Here is a 13,867-nt window from a genome sequence, read left to right on the forward strand (position 1 = left end):
ATGAAGTCAATTCATTTCAGTTTTTTTGTTTTTTTTTTAATTTTCCGCATGGATGTCCCATTTTGGAACGGGCCAGGCTAATGCTGCCAATCTTTAGTGCCTTGTTGTGTTCCACAAAAACAGAATGACAGTTGAGCTCATGGTGAAAAGCAGAATAGACACAGCACCAAAATTAAATGTTTAGACGATGTCTGTGTGATCTCGAGCGTCACAAATCAGGACCCTAAAAATCTTTCTAATATCACCGCAAAACATTTTCTAAAGCTCTTTTTATGTGAATCTTTGCGATGCAGTATTGTAATTTTTTACCACTGAGCTCCTCAGGTCCTGGAAGACCACAGCACATGCTTGGAGAAGAGTCTAATTTCTCTTCTCCAGCCGGTGCAGGAGGTTTTGTGTTTCAGCCGTCCACCGGAGTAGGGAATGGCCTCCTGCCCGGTTCCACCATGCATTAAACCCGATATCATCTTCCAGCTGTTAGTGTGGCGTGGAGCAGCGTGACAGAGGCAATACAACAAGCCGGCCTGAGAGATCCTGCTCGCCGATAAGCTCTAACGTGGAGGTGGAAAGACCGTTCAGCGTCGTGCGAGCTGCTAACGCGATTCTCCAAACAGACGAATCAATCGCTCTCAAATCTTTGCAGAGCGCGGCACGGGCATCACATCCCCACCTCGGCATTAACCCGCTCTGAAATCCTGTGCGGTCAGACTGAGGTACAGTGCTGTCAATACCAGGGTCGCTGGTTTGAATCCCAGCAGAGCTGAACCATATTGGAAATGTATGCAGCTGTGGTGGTGCGGGATGCTCTGGATTAAAATGTCCACCTGATGAAAGATGATGCCTCTCAGGATTGATTGACACTGAAGCCAGGCTCAGACTACAGGGGTTTTGGGCCGATTTAAATCCCAATTCACCGTTCCCGACACTCGGAGGAGGAATCTGGTCTAGAACCCTAGTCGGTACTGATGTTGGGCCCAGATTATCTGGCAATGTGAGGGGTTTCCAGTTCCAGATTGTCTGGTAATGCGAGGGTTTTCCAGTTCCAGATTATCTGGTGATGTGAGGGTTTTCCAGTTCCAGATTGTCTGGTAATGTGAGGGGTTTCCAGTTCCAGATTATCTGGTGATGTGAGGGGTTTCCAGTTCCAGATTGTCTGGTGATGCGAGGGGTTTCCAGTTCCAGATTATCTGGTGATGTGAGGGGTTTCCAGCTCCAGATTGTCTAGTAATGTGAGGGGTTTCCAGTTCCAGATTATCTGGTAATGTGAGGGGTTTCCAGTTCCAGATTATCTGGTAATGTGAGGGGTTTCCAGTTCCAGATTATCTGGTGATGTGAGGGGTTTCCAGTTCCAGATTATCTGGTAATGTGAGGGGTTTCCACATCCAACCTTACACCTCCCAAAATGATTGCAGGCTCATCAGGGCCACCCCATAATTTTTAAACATGTTTGATATTTAGGATTTAAAATCTGGATGGTTATGGGACTGCTTTTCGAGCAGGACCACGATATCCCAACAGGAGCAGGCTAACGATAGCTAACCTGCTCCTGTAGACGGATATAAAAACTTAAACACAGTTCACATCTGACCTTCAGTTGTTGCTGAACAGCAGACGAGCCGTGTCGACTGCGTCTCCCCAACAAGTTTTACACCCAGACTCGTTTAGCCCTCTGCTTTTGTGTTTCTCTCTCTCTGCAAAGCAAGTTGTTGCACCACGTCAGTCTCCATTTTTGTTTGCATCTGCTTCCCCGTGAGATCAGGTGAGTTGCTGCACTGAACCCTCTGGCACCACAACCCTAATAATATCCTGTCGTGTGATGATGCGCCGTCATTTTCAAATCTTGCAGTGTGCGCATGTTCGAGATTAGAGAGAAGAACATATGCAACCCGATTTCACAAATCAGTGAGGATTTTAAAACTCCTGTTGAGGCATTAGTGCAAAATTTGTAAAAACAAATTTCAAGGGAACGCATTGGAAAATAAGAATGGGGAATGGTAAAGGGTAAACTATACCAGCAGACAGAATAGTTTGAGAAAAGCATCGATTTTTACCTCTGTCCGTTTCTATCACAAGATTTCAAATATCACCACAAACTCATTCAAATGGCTTTTTTTTTTTTTTTTTTCATTTTAATTATGTTCCTTTAATATTTTTATTTGCATGTTACTGTTTTTCTTTTTCCAATTTAGAACTTAAGAGTGGCTTCATGGAAACACAGCTAGAGACAGCAGGTAGAGATATGTGTGTGTGTGTGTGTGTGTGTGTTGTGTGTGTGTTTGGGGAGGGTGATAGGAGATAAAAGCCTAACAGGAAGTGATATTCTTTGCCGCTTAAAAGGGAAAGGAAATTAAATATTGGCGCCCAAAGCTGCCTCACTGCTGCCTTCCCATTCTGTTGGCTTGTGTGCAGAGCGGACAGGGGTGGTAGTGGTGGTGGCTGGTGTGTGTGTGTGTGTGTGTGTGTGTGGTAGAAAGTGAAAGGCGCTGGTTTTGTGCCCCCCTCCCAGCCCCTCCACCTCCACCGTCCCACACAGAGCAGAGCAGGGTCTTTGCTGCCTGCCACCTCCAGCTGTCGCCGAGGGGGACAAAAGGAGGTATGGGGGGGGTGTGAAGGAGGGAGGGGGGGGTGTTGTTGAATAGAAAGATAAACTGAAGAACCCCCCCCTCCTCCTCCTTCTCCTCCACTCCACCCACCGTCCCCTTTTGCACCCCCCACCCAGGAAGGCCCTTGTCATCTGCATTAGGCAGCATCTCCTTTCTTTTGCCCACTCACCCCCTTTTTTTTTTTTTTTTTTTTTTTTTTTTTTTTTTTTTATTCCAAGCCTCTCTGCACACAGAGGTAGGACTGGAGATTTTAGTCTCTGTGCACACACACACACACACTTAGACACACACACACACACACACACACACACACACACACACATACATACATATGCATATGCACAAACACCACAGAATGCAAAAAGTTCCCCATGCATGAAAGCAAAAGTGTAAACACCTATTTGTGTGTGACAGAGCACGAGTGCACACACCCAGATACCCCTTAGCCTTCTTGCGCATATCGGCACACACACACACACACACACACACGCACGTTAGTCTCTTAATTTTCTGAGCCGCCACCTCCCCCTGTTTGCTGCAGCTGTTAGTCCTCCATAGGGCTCAGCGCCTTCTCCGCTCTCCGCTGCTAATAACTCATTAGCCCTATTTGTTGATTGGGCCCGGGGGTGGTGGTGTGGTGTTTGAGTGTGTGTGTGTTTGTGCGTGTGTGTCTGTTTGGGTGGGGGGAATTAACCCGTGTGTGTGTGCTATGACACAGGCAGGTGGTTGGCTACACTTTCTCCCGGCTAACGGAGAATATGTTTGTTAATCTGAGAGGTCGGGGCGTCAGAAACAGACGCTTGTAAATTCAGTCAGAGTGATGTCAACTTTTCAACTGTTGCATGTTCGAAAACGCAAACCAGGCGTGTTTCCATGTCCCAAAACAACATTTTTTTAACCAGAAAAATATGGACAAAGGTTTTCAAAAATTGATCGGTGTTAGTTAAGTCGGAATGAAAACAAAGTCATGCACTTGGTGAATTCATCGTGCACCAGCGAGCGGTCACGTACGGCAGAAAATCTCCATCCTGACGCGTCATTTCACCTCAGAGTCGGCGTTCAAACCTTGTTTTTCGTCAAACAAGGTCAAAAATCTGCCAGTGGGATGAGATAATCCCACTTGGATCAAGATCAGCCCGCTGGGATCAAGAAAATGACACTTGATGCAAAAAAAAAAAAATAATAAATTCTGGAAACAAGTCGATTAGTGTTGGAAACAAGTGGGATTATCTCATCCCACTGGCAGATTTTTTTTTTTTTTTACCTTGTTGGAAGAAAAACAAGATTTGATTTTTGATTTTTTTTTTTTTTTTTGGAGCTGGTTGTCACTTTTGAGTTGCTGAAATGTTATTATTATGTGGCAAAATGCACTTCCATTAATGTTTATCCCATTATTACTTTACTGACAAAACACTTTTTTGCCTATAGTGAGCATAAAATAAGATATAATAAGAATAAGATATGATATAAATTCACTTCACAAAAAAAAAAAAAAACTTTGTTTCGTAACAGGTTTAGTGCAGGGAAACATATTTAAAGAAGCCTAAATGAAGACTTTTCTAGAAATTTTTTTTCTTGAAATTTTTTTTTTTCTTGAATCTTATCAGTTATCAACTCATTGATTATTAGTAATTGGAGTTTTTTTTTTCTTTTTTTTTTTTATATATTGGCCTTGTAACGTGTTACACAGTGTTACTGAAGTCACTTCGTCTCAGCTCCAGCACTGATCAGCTTGAATCAGGGACATTTTCTTGCCACTTCTTCTGCCTCGGTCAACAGATTCCTGTTCGTTCCCAGAAAAATTCCTGAAACTGCTCTGGAAACAGTTGGGATTATCTCATCCCACCGGACGATTTTTTTGCTGTTTTTGACCCAAAAGATGTGAAGATGAAATTACTTTTTTTTTTGTATTTTTCCACGTCGAAAGTCGTCACGGAGGACATTCCTCTCAACGAGTGATTTTAAAGTGGAGTCTGGAAATTGTGATGGAAAAACATGACGAAACGTTTCACGGTGATGAGAGGATTCCCAGGTTCCCTGAACGCGGCGTCTTCATCCTGCCGGAGGAGGACCAATGAGCTTTGACCGAAAACGTTTCCGGAAAATGGAGAAGCTGCATCAGGAACAAATGAACGTGAAAATCATTTTCATTTGTTTTAAGCGACTTTAAGGGACTAAGTGTTTCCATTCCCTCTCTCCGTGTTTCCTCCTCCTCTCCTCCTTTTCCTCCTTTCTCCTTTTCTTCTTGCCTTCCTCCTACTCTTCTCCTTTTCCTCTCCTCCTTTTCTCCTCTTCTTATTCCTGTCCTCCTCCTTCCATCTCCCTCACATCCTCCTCTCTTCCTTTCCTTTTCCTACTCTCCTCACTCCATTTCGTCCCATTCCTCCTCCTCCTCCTCTTCTCATTTTCCTTTCTTTTCTTCTTCATCTGTCCTCCTCCTTCTCCTCCTCCTCCTCCTGCTTTCGTCCTCACCCCTCTCCTCTCCTCACCTCCTCTTCCTCTCCTCCCGCCTCCTCCTCCTCCCTCTCCTCCTCTTCCTCCTGTCGGCAACATGTGGAGCCGTCGCCATGGCAACGAGGGGAGGTGACATGTGCTGTAGACAGGCAGGGAATGGAGGGAGGGAAGGGAGGAATATAAGGAGGAGCCCCACAGCGCACTTTGTAGTCTCTCTCTCTCTCTCTCTCTCTCTCTCTCACTCTCTCTCGGAAAAAAAAAAACAGCATCTCATTCCTGTCGGTGGAAGTGTGGAGGGAGGCTGCTGCTCTGTGCTCCTCTCTCTCCTCTTTTTCCCTCTCTTCTCCTCTCTCTCTCTCTCTCTCTTTCTGTGCACTGAATGCGTCAAGGAAAAGACGGGAGAGACGCGTTTTTCCGCCTCTTTGCAATGGATGAGGTGAAAAAAGGAGGAAAGGGAGGAGGAGAGGAGACCCGGAACTTTTATTTTTTATTTTGTCCGCGGAGAGATGGGGATTGACGGGAGGGGAGGAAACCCTCTTTCTCTCTCTCCCTCTCTGTTTCCATCTCTCCCTCCTCCTCCTCCTCCTCCTCCTCTGCCGGTGTGGTGTAGTCGCTCAGTCGGGGCTGTCGGTGGAACCGGAGTGGAATAGGAGATAGGAGCAGCGGCAGGAGGAGGAAGAGGAGGAGGAGGAAGATGAGGAGGAGGAAGAGGAGGCATCAGTCCCGTCGCCTCGCCGTGGATTTTTGGTAGGAATCAAGTGTGTTTCTGCTCGCTCACCCTTTTTTCACCTGCTAACCTGATGTATCCCCCTCCTGCACCTTGTCTGAAATGTCACCAGACCCCTGCGATTGGTTTTGGCGCTCTCTCTCTCCGTCCGCTCGCTCGCCCGTCTGCTCGGGGAGTGTTCGCTCTGCGCATTTTACGCACGGCCCCCCTTTTTTTTGCACAGGAGCATGCCTGTCATCTGTGGGCTTCAATTCTGTTGCAGCCCAAACCCAAACTGCAGGATTCGGTCTCCTCAAAAACGTGTCCGCGCATCGTGTCGCTGTGCAGAATCCTTACGCTTATCGTTTTTTTTTTTCTTTTCTTTTCTTTTTTGGTAAAGCTGATTGATCTCGGCCGAAGCCAGAACCCGTCCCCCTTTGAGGTGAACGCGCAGTGGGAGTATCCACGCTGAGTTGATGCGCGGAGTGACGGCGCGCGCCGGGGCGAGGGGCTTCGTGCGGGCACACCTCGCCACGATATTTGAGCTAAAATTCAATTGAAGGGGGGTTTTCTGGTGCCTGGCTCGCCGCCCCGCCGGAGCGCACGCTCCCCTCACCTCAGCCGAGTTTTGCATTTTTTTGCACTTTGATGTTGCAACTTAGAGAAGTAGCTCATTTTCCACTTTTCTGTTTGACGCCTCTGAGAGTTTGTTTGATTTATGCTGTTCTGATGGACATGGATTTAAGGGAAATTTAAGGGAAAACGTGCCAAATAGAATGAATTAGATTTTATTGCTTATATTAATACACATTAGTTAGGTAATTGCTCTTTAAACTTGATATTTGCCTTTTTTTCTGCAAAGTATGTGTGTATCAGTGAGTGCATGCATGCATTTGTGTATGTGTGTGTGTGTAAAGCCACATGTAAATTAGTGTGACATGTGTGTGCATGCATGTGTCTGCGTGTGTGTGTGTGTGTGTGTGTGTGTGAGAGAGAGAGAGAGAGAAAGCAGAGCAGAATCACATCACTCTGCATACTTTACTTATTTGCATACGTAGGTTATGTCCTCTGCTCTGTGTGTGTGTGTGTGCGTGTGTGTGTGTTCACTTTGCAAGTGTGCATGCGTGTGTATCCGTGTTTCCGTGCGCTTGTTTGCCGAAAGGTTTTGTTAAGAGCCCGGCTGAACTTTCTCAAAGGGCCGTGGCTGGACGCGAGGTGAGGGGCAGATCTTTGTCTGCGGCGGCGGTCGGAGCTCAGGAGGACAAAGGCCGGCCGCCTCGCTCCTCCTGACCTTTTTCACCCGCTCTGAATACGCCAGAGCCGCGCAAATCCATCTGCCTTTTGTCTATGGGAGCCCGGATAATCTCACAAACCCCCCCCCAACCCCCCCACCCTCATGCCCACCCCCCACCTAACCAGGAGACCCACCCCCCCCCCTCACCTCTCCACACCTCCCCAGCGATCTCTAATCTCTCAAATGTTACCAGGAACTTGATGCACTTTGCTGTGTCTCATTTATTTATTTATTTATTTATTTATTTATTTATTTTTCACTGCAGGCCAACATCTTCTTTCCTTCTTCTTCTTGTTCCTCTTCTTTTTTTTTCACACCGTAAACCGGTTTCGCTTAATTCCCGTTTCTCCGTTGGCTTCGGTAACTATTTTTACGTCCAGCTGCAGAGCCGATTCTCGTAAGAAGATGATGATGATGATGATGATGATGTCGGCTGCTACCGGCAGATCACACACACACACACACACACACACACACACACACACACACACACGCCGTGGATGCAACTGATAGAAATAGAAACAGAATAGCCTCTTTTATGCGAGAGTGAATGAAAATTTAATTAGAAGACAAATTAAAAACCTATAAATACTCCATGCCAGTACATATTTTTGTATTCTTTTTGATTTCTTTCTCTTTTTTTTTTAAGGGTTTTTGTCCTTTTTTCTTCCCTCCTTCTCCTCCTGTTCAGACGCCTGTCTGTCTGTAGGGAGTGTGTCTGATATTTGCTGAAAAGGGCTGAACCCAGCCAGGCAGCCCGCAGCCTTGACAGGCTATGCTAATGCTTTTCAGAAATACTCAGTCAGAAGGAGCTGCATGTGTCAAATCACGTTTGCCTATGTGAAATGAAAATTTGCAAGTACAATCGCTTTCAGGAGCAGATGGACAATAGCGCTGGAGGCATGAAAGGAGCTCCCTTCTCCCTTTGCCTTTGCCTTTGGGGAGACAATATTTTCCTTTCTTTTTTTTTTTTTTTTCTTTTTTTTTTAGCCACTCAGTGAAATAGACTTGATCAAAAACGTGTGATTGTCCTCTAGAAACACACAGGATTTTCTGCATCGCGTGATTAAAAAAAAAAAAAAACCAGTGAAAGTCGAACACGGTTAACGTCCCGAGGAGTTTTTTTTTTTTTTTTTTTTTTGTCTTCAGAAAACCAGAATTTTCCTCACAGCTGCCAAATGGAGCACTGATGCTGACCCCCCCCCCCCCCCCCCCCGTGTCCAGAATGATTCATCCTGCTCCGGCTAACAAAAAAAAAAAAAAGTCATTTAGCTTCATCTTCACTGTTCAAATCTTGTTTTTCCTCAAACAAGGTAAAAAAAAAAAAAAAATCCAGCCAGTGGGATGAGATAATCCCACTTGTCTCCAACGCTGATCGACTCGTTTTCCGCATTTTCTCTTTGAATCGAGCGTCATTTTCCAGATCCTGGTGGGCTGATCTGCCTCGTTTGGACACATTTCTACTTGTTTCCAGAAAAAAAAAAAAAAAAAAAAAAAACTGAAACAAGCAAAACTGCATCAGAGAGACGTGGGATTATCTCTTTTTTTTTTCTCCCTCTGATTTCAGACAAAACAAAATGTTAACAGTGAAGATGAGACCAAAGTGCGGCGTGAGTTGCAAAATGAAGGCTCTGCGCTCGTTCTCTCCGCCGTGCAGCTCGGCCTAACGCGAGCCGCTCTCTCCATCAAGCCCTCGCCGTGTAATTTGATTGAAAGTGTTAAGCCTCAGGAGGGAGAGGCGAGAAAGGCCTTCCAGCCGCAGCGGCGAGCTCGTATCCGCTTATTATCGCCGGCCTTCGCTGCAGGAAACGCGGGGCGGCTCACACAGTCACAGGTCTTCAACTCACCGGGGCGACCATGAGTTATGTTGTGCGTTTTTGACAGCCGAGCAACAGACCTCTGCAAATAACGCCTGCACGGTTCATGCATGCATGTGTGTGTGTGTGTGCAAATGTGTGTGTTTGCATTTGACGTGCCCGGCCGTCCCGTGCAAACCTTTGATTTTCAGTCATTGCAAATTTCTGCCACATCTACAGCAACGTCACAATCGCGGCTCATTTTTCATAGCTGTGAATTACCAACTCACACACACACACACACACACACACACACACACTTCCTCTCTCTCTCTCTCTCTCTCCCTCCACCACCTTCACCGTCACTGACAACTGCAGCCAAACTTGATTAAGCAGGTGGGGTCAGGCTACATTTGTTTGAATCAATAGAGGGACATGCGAGGCAGCCATGATAAAGAGGCTGGAGGCGGGTGGTGTGTGTGTGTGTGTGTGTGTGTGTGTGTGTGTGTGTGTGCTGAAGAGGGAAGAGGGGTGGGGTCGGGGTGTGCGCTTTGGAAACGCCGGCATCTGTCCCGTGAAAGATGACGGAGCTGTTACAGTTAGGCTCTTGAATTATGGGCCATTACTCGCCGAGCACGACGCCCATCGCTCTCCATGAAAGTTCATTTGACAAAACAACGAGACGACGCCGGAGCCAAATGACAAATGAAGTTATTGGATCCACAAATAATAAAATAAATAAAAAATAAAAATACGTTTTGCAATAGATGATTGGAGTGAAAGCATGTGGAATCAGCGGTGATGCATTATTAATGCGCGTGTTTGCGCCGGCGACCGCTCAGCTGCTTCGGTTTATGATGTTTCCTTAAGAGCCGATATTTCTGCGCTGATCTTTTACATTAGAGCCGCATTAATGAAAAGAACCATTAAAAAAACACACACACACACACACACGCAAGCAGCCGCCATCGATTGCGACCTCCAGTGCAACATTAACATCTGCAGCCACACAAATCCAAGATAAACACACTCCCCCTGCATTATGTTTATTACTGATTTATGAAGTAACTTGGCTGTTTGCGGGCTCCTTAATCTTTTATGTGCACTTCAGAGCTGAATTTCGCACGTTTCTGTTTTTTTTTTTTTTTTTTTTTTTTTTTTTTCATAATGTGTTTTAGTGTTATTTGAGCGCTGAGAAGAAGAAGAGGGCCGTTTCAGTCCGAGACGCCCACTGTGTCCTTTCACGGCCGCCACATTACTATGCGAGCAGCTTTTACAGTACGGCTTAGAGCTCTCCAAGCAAATTGGACGCCCCACAAAGCTTCGGACAACTGTTGTCCCCCATTGTGGCTCTTTCTGCGGGGCCTTCTTTATCAGGTGCTGAATGCAGCCGCAGCAATGAATGAAATCATAGGGGGTGGTGGCGGCGGCGGGGGTGGCATCATCGAGTGGTGACGGAGGGGCGGGCTGTGTGTGTGTGTGTGTGTGTGTGGTGAGTGTGTGTGTGTGTGTGTGTCTACTCTCTGAAACCTCACAAGCATTCCAGAACAATCCATGTGCGGCGTGGAACCGTGCTTTTTCCCACCTCCCAGGGTTTTGGGAATGGAGATGGGGGTTGGGGAAGTGTGTGTCTGTGTGTGTGTGTGTGTGTGTGTGTGTGTGTGTGTGTGTGTTGAGGGGGGGGGGTCCTCTCACAACCCCATCCACCACCCCTCCCTTCCTCACTCTCTCCACCTCCCGCTTTCAAAGCCTCGTTTCCATTAACTCACCGTGCCACACCTCACCTAATCTCCGTGACCTCTGCCACCCCCGAGGGACAGGGATCTTTTTTTTTTTTTTTTTTAATACCCCCTCCTCAGTGCTAAGATCACCTCAGCATCGCCTTAGATTTTCCTCAAACCTTTTCCCAAACAGGAAAAGTGAAAAGTAACACTAACCTTCACTGGTCAAGTATGCAGCAGATACAAGGAAGTTGGCTTTTGGTTAAAATCAAAGTGAAGGAAACCCCACATGAAAAATGACCAACCAGCTGCATCTGGATAGTCTTCAGTGTTCAAATCTTGTTTTTTTTCTTCAAACAAGGTTAAAAAAAAAAAAAAAAAAAAATCAGCCAGTGGGATGAGATAATCCCACCAGCAGTTTCCAATATCCTCTTGAATCAAGTGTCATTTTCTTGATCCTGGTGGGCTGATCTGCCTCACTCTGCCTTGTTTCCAGGCGAATGCTTCCAGAAAAACAAGATTTTAACAAAGAAGATGAGACTAAATGTGGAGTTGCAGATTTTTTTTGCAGTGGCACGACACCGAAACATACAACAAACGAACAGAAAACCCACAAAAATGACAATAAATAATGACCAATAACAAGAGCAGCAACAGGACACTGGATGCCAATGTGTGTGTGTGTGTTTGTGCGTGTGTGTGTCAGTTTTACATGGATTTTCCAGCAGCATGAGGAAATTTACAGAAATCTAAAGAAGGTCCATCACAAAAGTCTTGATTTTTTTTTTTTTTTTTTATTTTACTAGAGCCACATGACCAGTCTGCAAAATCACAGCAATTACCGAACACAGACACACCGCTTTAGCAAAATGGAAGCAAATGCAAGTGGAGGATCATCGACAGAGACAGAAATACCACAGAAGTCCAGAGACGAGGGGTTTCCGTTATTTTGTCCACCCTCTGTACACCTTTTCACCCACACGCAACAGGTGCAACACATGTACAGCAGAACAAATATATAGATAGAGATAGATAGATGATAGACAGATACTTTATTCATCCCGAAGGAAATTCGCAGTTTTTCAGCAGTATCCACAGATTACAGATTCAATAAATAAAAAATAAAGAATAAGATCTAAGTACAACACACTAGAGATCTAGGTGCAACAGTGTGCAAAAAAACAATGTGCAAAAAACCGTGTGCATAGGTGCATAAAATGTGCATAGATGTAGGTCAATGTGCAAATTTAGTATTTACAGATGATAAATAGCACATACAGATGATAAATATAAAAAAACACTGCAAAATCAAACGTCGGTAAAGTGTAACGTTATCATCAGAGCATCGGTAACAGTTCACCGGCAAAGTGCCTGCAGTGGATGACGATACGAAAAAGCGCAAAGTGTTAATTATTCCCACCTTGTCAGAAGCTGAAGTGAGTCAAGCAAAGATTTTTTTTTTTTTTTTTTTTTGTTGTGCCATTGATTTCTTTTGATGATCCTTTGTGAGAGGGAATTGCAGGCCTCGTCACAGGGATCGCAATTTGCGTCTCCTCTCCATCGGCGCTCGCCTCGCTCCTGCATTGTTGTGGAGATCATTACGTGCTGTGTAATAATGGGGAATTATGTTGCCTATTGTTAACTCTTGTTAGTCAGGTAAAACGCAACAGGCCTATTATCCTGGGCTCGCTGGGCTCTGAAATGAACTGCATGCCGCGGTTTGAGCAGCGGCTCATGATGAATGGCTCACAGGAACTCACTTCCGCTCTCTCAAATTATCGCCGTGCTGCTTTTTTTATTTTATTTTATTTTATGTACATTCAGACGGTTCAACCAGTGACTTTTATCATGCTGTACGTGCACACTGTGTTACCTTACAGCGGCGGAATATGTGGAAAGAAATGTTTCATCCTGCAGTTTTTTTTGTTTTTTGTTTTTCTGGAAGAGTTGGTTCTCACACGCCGGATCAAAGTGCTCCAGGGGGCGGAGCTGGCGAGGCGTTCGCTGGCGTCGAAGGCGATAGAAAAATCCCCAGCAAGAAATCAAGACGAGGAATACAGCGAGCGGTGTTCTGGGGCTGTCTGGAGACGTGCAGGAGGCTTTGCTAAACAGGAGTTTATGTATTCTGTGCACTCCTGGGCACAGATGGTGGAACAAACGCTTGTGATTATACTTTTCATCGAGCACAGTGATGTGCATATTTATGTCTGTCTGAAAAAAAAAAACAGAAGCATGTGATTTATATTTCCGTCCCCTAATGCAGGATTACACCTCTTTAGGAATATCACTGGAAACAAAGAGAGATTCGTGCTTTTCGGTGGGGTTCAAATACATTTTCACAGTGAAGGGAGGCATTTCAGTGTCCTTAAACGCAGCGTGAGCCACTTGATGAATGCCTTAATCAAGATGTGTGTTGAACTCCGAGCCGTGCAGGGCCGAGAGTCGGCAATTGAACCGATTAGCTGACCTTCAGCCAGAGAACAAGGAAGTGATCAGTGCAACAGCCTGGCAGAGTGAAAAGGTGAAGCCTCTTTGGCCCCTCGTGGCGCCGGAAACACAAAGCGCCTCGGTCCAGTTTTGGGTTTTTTTTTTTCTCACTTTATTTGATTTGATTTCCATTCAGTGACACTGGCCCACATTTCAGAGGAGAATCTTGTACTTTCTCCTACATTCATCTGACGGCTGGAGTTCCTAGTTCCTTTGCAGAAGAAGCTTTTCCATGCACAGCGTCAGATGAGCTGCACTATTCAAACCAGTCAACAGGATGTGGAGCTACAACATTAAAATACTTCTTAATGCATCGATACCTTAACTCTCTGAAAGGAAAAACTACATTTTACTGGTAATACTGTTAGACTTTTACTTTTTGACCATTTTGAATCCAGGACATTTACTATCCTGGAGAATGTTGGGTATTTTTTATTTATTTATTTTTTAGTATTTGAGTATTTTTCCATTATGGTGTTGGCTCCAAGACGATCTAGCTACAGACGTCCAGCGTGAGGCGTTTTCCGGTGCAGGCTCCCGTCTCAGGCCAATCTCAAGTGTGAAGTTGTTTGGGACAGGAAATGCGCACAAGAAACTTCAAAATAAAACCAAGTTATCGATTTTGTAAGAGAAAACTTCGTTGCTGATTTATATTTGATCAGTAAACTTTAGGGTTAGGGTTACGGTTAGGGTTAGGGTTAGGGTTTGGTGGTTGGCCAAAATGCCGGACTCCCTCAGGAGGTGTGAAAAAAGTTTGTTATTTCCGGGTCTCAAACTGGAGGTTGGCCCGAGACGAGAGCCTGCAC

The 13,867-nt window shown here is 45.4% G+C and overlaps 1 protein-coding gene across 1 annotated transcript in view; it reads left to right on the forward strand.

The window, feature by feature from the left end:
- The window catches only part of LOC115374602 (receptor-type tyrosine-protein phosphatase N2-like), a 274,717-nt gene that overhangs the window by 191,198 nt on the left and 69,652 nt on the right, over positions 1–13,867 (forward strand). The gene's annotated exons all lie outside the window — the stretch shown is intronic.

The sequence above is a fragment of the Myripristis murdjan genome, chromosome 17 (assembly GCF_902150065.1).
Source record: "Myripristis murdjan chromosome 17, fMyrMur1.1, whole genome shotgun sequence".
In the NCBI taxonomy this organism is placed as follows: domain Eukaryota; kingdom Metazoa; phylum Chordata; class Actinopteri; order Holocentriformes; family Holocentridae; genus Myripristis; species Myripristis murdjan.